We start from the raw sequence: 6,149 nt of genomic DNA, 5'->3' as shown, positions 1-6,149 counted from the left end.
TTTTTTTTTTTCCCTTTTCCTTCTTTTTTAACAGCCCTTCCTGCACTTCTCAGAGGTCCCACCAATCCTTGGCCTTTGTGTCGTGGGAGACTTAGGGGTGGATGGGGCTCAATATGGAGGATTCCCCTGCCTTGGTCCTCAGCCCTAGGCTCAACTAAGTTTGAATGGTCTTTTTCTCCTCCCACTTTTTCATTTCCGTCCGATCTCCAACCCCTTCTACTATCCACTTCCTAAGGTCTGAGAGCTATGCTGAAAGGTTGAAAGGCTGACTTTGTGCCAGTCCTTAACAGTTACCAGAGCCATGGGCAAGGTATTCCCCATTTTAGTTGTCTAGCCCTTACCCTCAAGAGGACCCTGAGGGGTGGGACTGTTTCTTCCCCAACATACTCTAGGCTTACCATGGCCAGTAATGAAGGCATTAGGGGCAATGAGACTTGCCCCATAACAAATGGCCCCACCAACTCAAACTTTTCCAGTTCCCCGATCCCAGGCTCTCCTCTGAGCACTGCAGCTACTACCCCTACATCAGTGCCTACTAGTACTTTATCCACCCAATTCAACACTCAATCTCCAGGAGACATTCCACTTCCTTAACATTCTGAATTTCATCACCTCTATCCCACAACCTTCTTCATCAATTACTCCATCCTCCTTTATTACTACTTTACAGCCTTATTGTTCACCTCTCCATAATACTACCTTCCTCAACACTACTCCCTCTTCCACATGTCCCCATCCTTCTACCACCCCCTTCTCTACAAATATCTTAACTACTCTGTTTAGCCCAGCCAAATGGGACAAATTTTTCATGATCCTTACTCTGACAACACTCTTCTCTTCCAGCAATGTCTCCAAAAACAAGTAGGCAAAGTCTGTTTCCATAGCCAACCCGATCGTTTCCGTCTCATCACAGTTACATCTGAAAACCAAGCTATAGCATTGTAAACTCTTAATTGACCCCCCCAATCCCTTGCCCGTTGTTGTCGTGGGGGGGCTTAGGAGTCCCAACCTTGGGACTCAGCCCTCGACTCAACTACTTTTGCATGGTCTTTATTTTCCTTCCCACCTTTCGTTTCTATCCCTTCACCAAACCCTTCTGCTATCCACCTCCTAAGGTGTGAGAGCCGTGCTGAAAGGATGAAAGGCTGACTTTGCGCCAGTCCTGAACGGCCTGAGGGAGCCATGGGCACGGTATTCCCCTGATTTAGTTATCTAGCCTTACCCCTCAAGGGGGACCCTGAGGGGTGGACTGTTTTATCCCCAACATAATCCAGGCTTACCATGGCCAGTAATGAAAAACTTATCCCCACTATTAGGGGACAATGAGGCTTGCCCCTTATCAAATAGCCCCAACGATGTAAACCCACCAGATTCCCTGACCCCAGGCTCTCCTTTGACCACGGCTCCGAACACTGCAATAACTACCCCCTCATCAATGCCTACTAGTACAGTAGCCAACAATCAACCCTTAAGGAACATTTCCACTCTCCCAGCAAGCTCAACTTCAACACCTCTACCCCCACAACCTCCAACATCAACCACCCCATCCTCCCCTTATTAATACCTTACAGCCTTATTGCCCACCTCCCCATAACACTACCTCCCTCAACACTACTCCATCTTCGTCACGCCCCCGCCCTTCGACCACCCCTATCTCTACAACAATTTTGAATACCCTCTTCAGCACAGCCAAATGGGACCGATTTTTCGTGATCCCTCCCACAGCTCCCTACTCTGACAACACCCTTCTCTTCCAACAATGTCTCCAAAAACAAGTAGGTAAAGTCTCTTTCCGTAGCCGACCCGACCGCTCCCGTCTTGTCACAGTAACATCCGAAAACCAAGCTATAGCATTAACAAAACTAACAGGACCTATATGGTAACCCCATCCTTGCAGAACCCCATCCAACCCTCAATACTTGCACCGGAACAGTTTCAATTCCCCAGCAAATTGCCCAATCTATGACAAAGATGGTCAGATTGTGGGAGAAGATCTACTTGCCTGTCTCACAGACTATGATGCAACATCAGTGCAATGCTACTCCATTCCCCCCAGAGGTCATCGAAAGAAACCTACTAACATAGCCAAAATTACCTTCCGTAGACATGACCTTCCCTTTAACGTCTACATAGGAGGAGAATCCCTCCCTGTTCGTCCATACCAACCTCCTCCACGTCAGTGCCAAAACTGTTGGCGTCTAGGACACCCAGCCAAACATTGCCGTTCCACAGCCAGATGCCCACTATGTGCCCAACCTGGCCATACCCGATCTAACTGCCGTGCACAATCACGCACATGTGCCAACTGTGGCGGCCCCCATAATGTATTTTATAGGGGCTGTCCCACCTACAAATTTGAGTCTAAGGTAGCAACTCTCAGATTCAAACTTGGACTCACACTACGTGAAGCCAGACAAGAAGCACGTCGACGTGGTTTCTCTCTTACTCCTTACTCCAGTAATACTGCTCACTCTACCAATTCTCCTAAAACCCACCCACCCTACATCTAACCCCCCCTCTTCTACCTCCTACCTTCCCCAGTCAAACTCTTTTGCCATCCTAAATCCAGACACTCCAATCTCTACTACAGATATTTCAGTCACCACTACAACCCCAACACATTCACCTCTCCCTCCTCGCACAACCCGTAACAGACAGAACAAACGTTCCACCCCCTCTTCCCCTACCACACAATCACCTCCACTTTCCTTTGCTCCTATGCTTGAGACACCAGTCCTCTCTTCCCCCCTCACAAGAATCCTTTATCCCCAAAAAACTCCCAACCAACTCCTCAGAAGAAACCATTGAAAATATTCAAGATTACCTCATGAAAACTGACACTCAACCTCCAAATACAACTCCTGCTCCTTCCACACACCAAGTAACTGCTGATATCCATCCTCCTCCTAACGATATCCCCCCTACACCCAATCCTCCTACCCCCTCCCAACACAGCCCATCCCCCCCGACCCCAACCCCGCCCACATTAACCCTCCCACCATCCCCTCTATCCCTTCCACTCCCTCCTGGATACACACGTGAATCCCTTATGTCACAAGTATCCCCTTCCTCAGACCCTCCATCTCCTAATACCCCTCCTAGTAGAACACCAACTCCCACACCTCTCCCATCTCAGACCTCTCAATCCTTTTCCCACCCTCTAGCTTCCCCCTCAAAATCTCCAACACGTACTACAATCTATATCAGTAAAGTATAACTATCCTTCATTGGAATATTCGCGGTTTCCGCTCCCACAGACCTGACCTTCGTCATATCCTTTCCTCTATAATCCATCTATTGTATGCCTTCAAGAGACCTTCTTACACATCCTCCAATAACAATCCCCAATTATCATTTTGTTCTTCCCCACATTCCCTTTATGTCTCATCCATACTATCAATCAGAAAACACCTTATGTCACACCTCCCTTTCAAACCAATGTCCCTTGCACAGTTATCCGTATCTTCCTTCATCGTTGGATCACAGTGATTTCAGTCTACTTCTCCCCTTCCACCCCATTGACTTTGTTGCTTTTGAAAATCTAATTTCCCAACTTCAACCACCTTTCCTCATAGTTGGTGACTTTAACTGCGCCACACTCTATGGGGTGATTCTATCACAAAACTCCCGAGGCCGATCTCTAGAGCGCTTTCTCTCCACAGCTGACCTTACTATTCTAAACTCAGATCGCCCCACCACTTTGATACACGCACGCAATCTTTTTCATGCATTGACCTCTCTCTATGCTCCCCTTCTCTTCATTTAGATTTCCACTGGTCAGTTTTAGACCACTTTCCTATAGTGACACTTCCAGTTCTCCTTTCTCCTACTTCATAGTACCACTCCCTAACTCCCCACGCTGGTGCTTGATAGAGCCGACTGGCATACTTCACTTCACTCTCTGCTATTCATACCCTCCATCCTCCCTCACCTCCATTTCAGAAATGATACAGTATTTCACAAATACAGTCTTAAGAGCTGCACATACAGCGATCCCTCGAACCTCAAGACCATATACCTCCAAAATGTGTTCCATGGTGGAATTCTGATTGCACTAAAGCACTTCGCTTAAAACGTGCAGCCTGGAACAGTTACCGCTACAAGAGAGGTAGTCCAAATCAACTATCAGCCCTTATCTCCTTTAAAAGAGCATCTGCCTATCTCCGTCGTACAATCCGGAATAGTAAAAACAAATAGCTGGCGAAATATGTTTCATCAATTACATCCTCTACATCTATCTCAAATGTTTGGCGCCGAATTCATAAACTATCAGGCAAACATCCCCCCCATCCAGCCCTGACCTCCATATTCGAAATACCCTCATTTCGATCCTCTCCAAGTCGCTAATGAACCGGGTGATTATTTCAGCCAGGTCAGTAGTGGTTCTCACCTTTCTCCACACTTCTCTTCTATTAAGAACCACCAGAGAACGTACCCCCATTACCTTCACCCCATCCTCTGATAAGTCCCATAATGCCCATTTTCTTCCTCTGAACTCATTACTGCCCTACAATCGTGCCGTAACACTCATGAAGGCCCTGACGGTATTCACTACCGTATGCTCCGGCAACTCCCATCTTCCTCCTTATCCTTCCTATTAAAAATTTACAACCACATATGGACATCAGGAAATTTCCCTCTAATTGGCGAGAAGCTCTTATCCTTCCCTTCCTGAAACCCAATAAATCGGGTACCTTTCCTCAAGGACTATCGCCCCATCGCACTAACTAGCTGCTTGTGCAAAACTATTAGAGCGAATGGTGAACTTCCGCTTAATGTGGTATCTTGAATCTCACAATCTTCTCTCCTTCCCAATTCGGTTTTCGCCGTGCCAGAAGCACAGCTGACCCCCTTGCTCATTTTGAGACATATATTACATCTGCATTTGCACGCCATGAATCCGTACTAGCTATTTTTTTTGATCTAGAAAAAACATATGATACGACATGGCGGTACCATATTCTCCAACAAACTGTCCTCTCTAGGCATACGTGGAAAACATGGGTGTCTTCATAAAGTCCTTCCTCTCCCAACGCACTTTCCAGGTCAAAATCGCCTCTGCCACATCATCTTTCTGTCCCCAAATCGAAGGTGTCCCACAAGGCAGTGTGCTCAGTACCACTTTATTCTTCTTGCTGTTAATGATATTGTCTCAGTTTTACCATCAGGAGCCCGGTCATCACTATATGTTGATGATTTAACCATCTATGCCTCTGACACATCCATACCAAATCTCTACCAATTTCTTCAATCTGCAATCTCATCACTTTAGCCTTCTGGCCCCGGAAGTCATGGCGGGGCTGAGCAGCTGCCCCTAGGCCACTGGTTGCCTTCAGGAAGGCCTCAAACTCCAAGGCCCTCGCCAGCGCCACCTGCAGGTCCTCAGGGTGTGCCTGCTTGACGTAGATTTGCAGCTGCTGGTCCTGCAAAGCGTCAACAAAGAAATCGCGGGCCAGGACCACAATCATCTCTTCCGCAGCCGCAGGGTACGACCTCCTTACCAGCGCCTCCACATCCTGCGCCAGCTGGGACAGTGTCTCGCCACGCTCACGAGTCCGCTTCTTCAAGCGGGCTCGATATACCTCGGCCTGGTGGTGGTGCCCGAAACGGCGTTTCAAAGCCTCCGCCACGCTGGTGTAAGAGGCATGTTGAGATGGCGGCAGATGCCCCAACACTTCCACTGCGGGGCCCCTTAGCGCTGTTACCAGCTGCAGGGCCTTCTCTTCCTGGCTCCAGCCCTGGGCAGATGCCAGCATTTCAAATTGGGCTACATATGCCTCCCAGGCCACCTTCCCGTCGTACTCAGCTGGCTTACACCTCACAGAATGTCTGGAGGACGAGGGGCTGCAGGGTGGAGAACGCGTGCCGTGAACTAACACGCCCGGGGGGGAGGAAGGGGGTGAGGGAGGCAATGAGGCGGGTTGACCGGGTCCGAGTTTGCCGCCACCTATACCCAAGGGAGCGGTTCGGATGGGTCCCCAGCCTTCTGCAGCGACCACTGGCTCCGACACGATGCTGCGAGGCCCGGGGGTTTCCTGCCACGGACCCCAGGCAGACCCCAGTAAATCTGACACTCTGGCATCTGTTGCCAGAACCTCGTCTGCCTTCTCTGCTTGCAACGTTACTACCTCGTGACGCCGCCTTTCCGC

The 6,149-nt window shown here is 49.0% G+C and overlaps 1 long non-coding RNA gene across 1 annotated transcript in view; it reads right to left on the bottom strand.

The window, feature by feature from the left end:
- Window positions 1-448: 448 nt before the first annotated feature.
- Window positions 449-6,149, bottom strand: part of LOC119571648 — an 8,126-nt gene continuing 2,425 nt past the window's right edge. The window contains exon 3 of the long non-coding RNA XR_005228628.1: window positions 449-461. This is a non-coding gene — a long non-coding RNA (uncharacterized LOC119571648). The remainder of the gene's footprint in view (window positions 462-6,149) is intronic.

The sequence above is a fragment of the Penaeus monodon genome, unplaced genomic scaffold (genome assembly GCF_015228065.2).
Source record: "Penaeus monodon isolate SGIC_2016 unplaced genomic scaffold, NSTDA_Pmon_1 PmonScaffold_7299, whole genome shotgun sequence".
In the NCBI taxonomy this organism is placed as follows: Eukaryota; Metazoa; Arthropoda; class Malacostraca; order Decapoda; family Penaeidae; genus Penaeus; species Penaeus monodon.
This window is presented reverse-complemented; position numbering and strand designations above follow the sequence as displayed.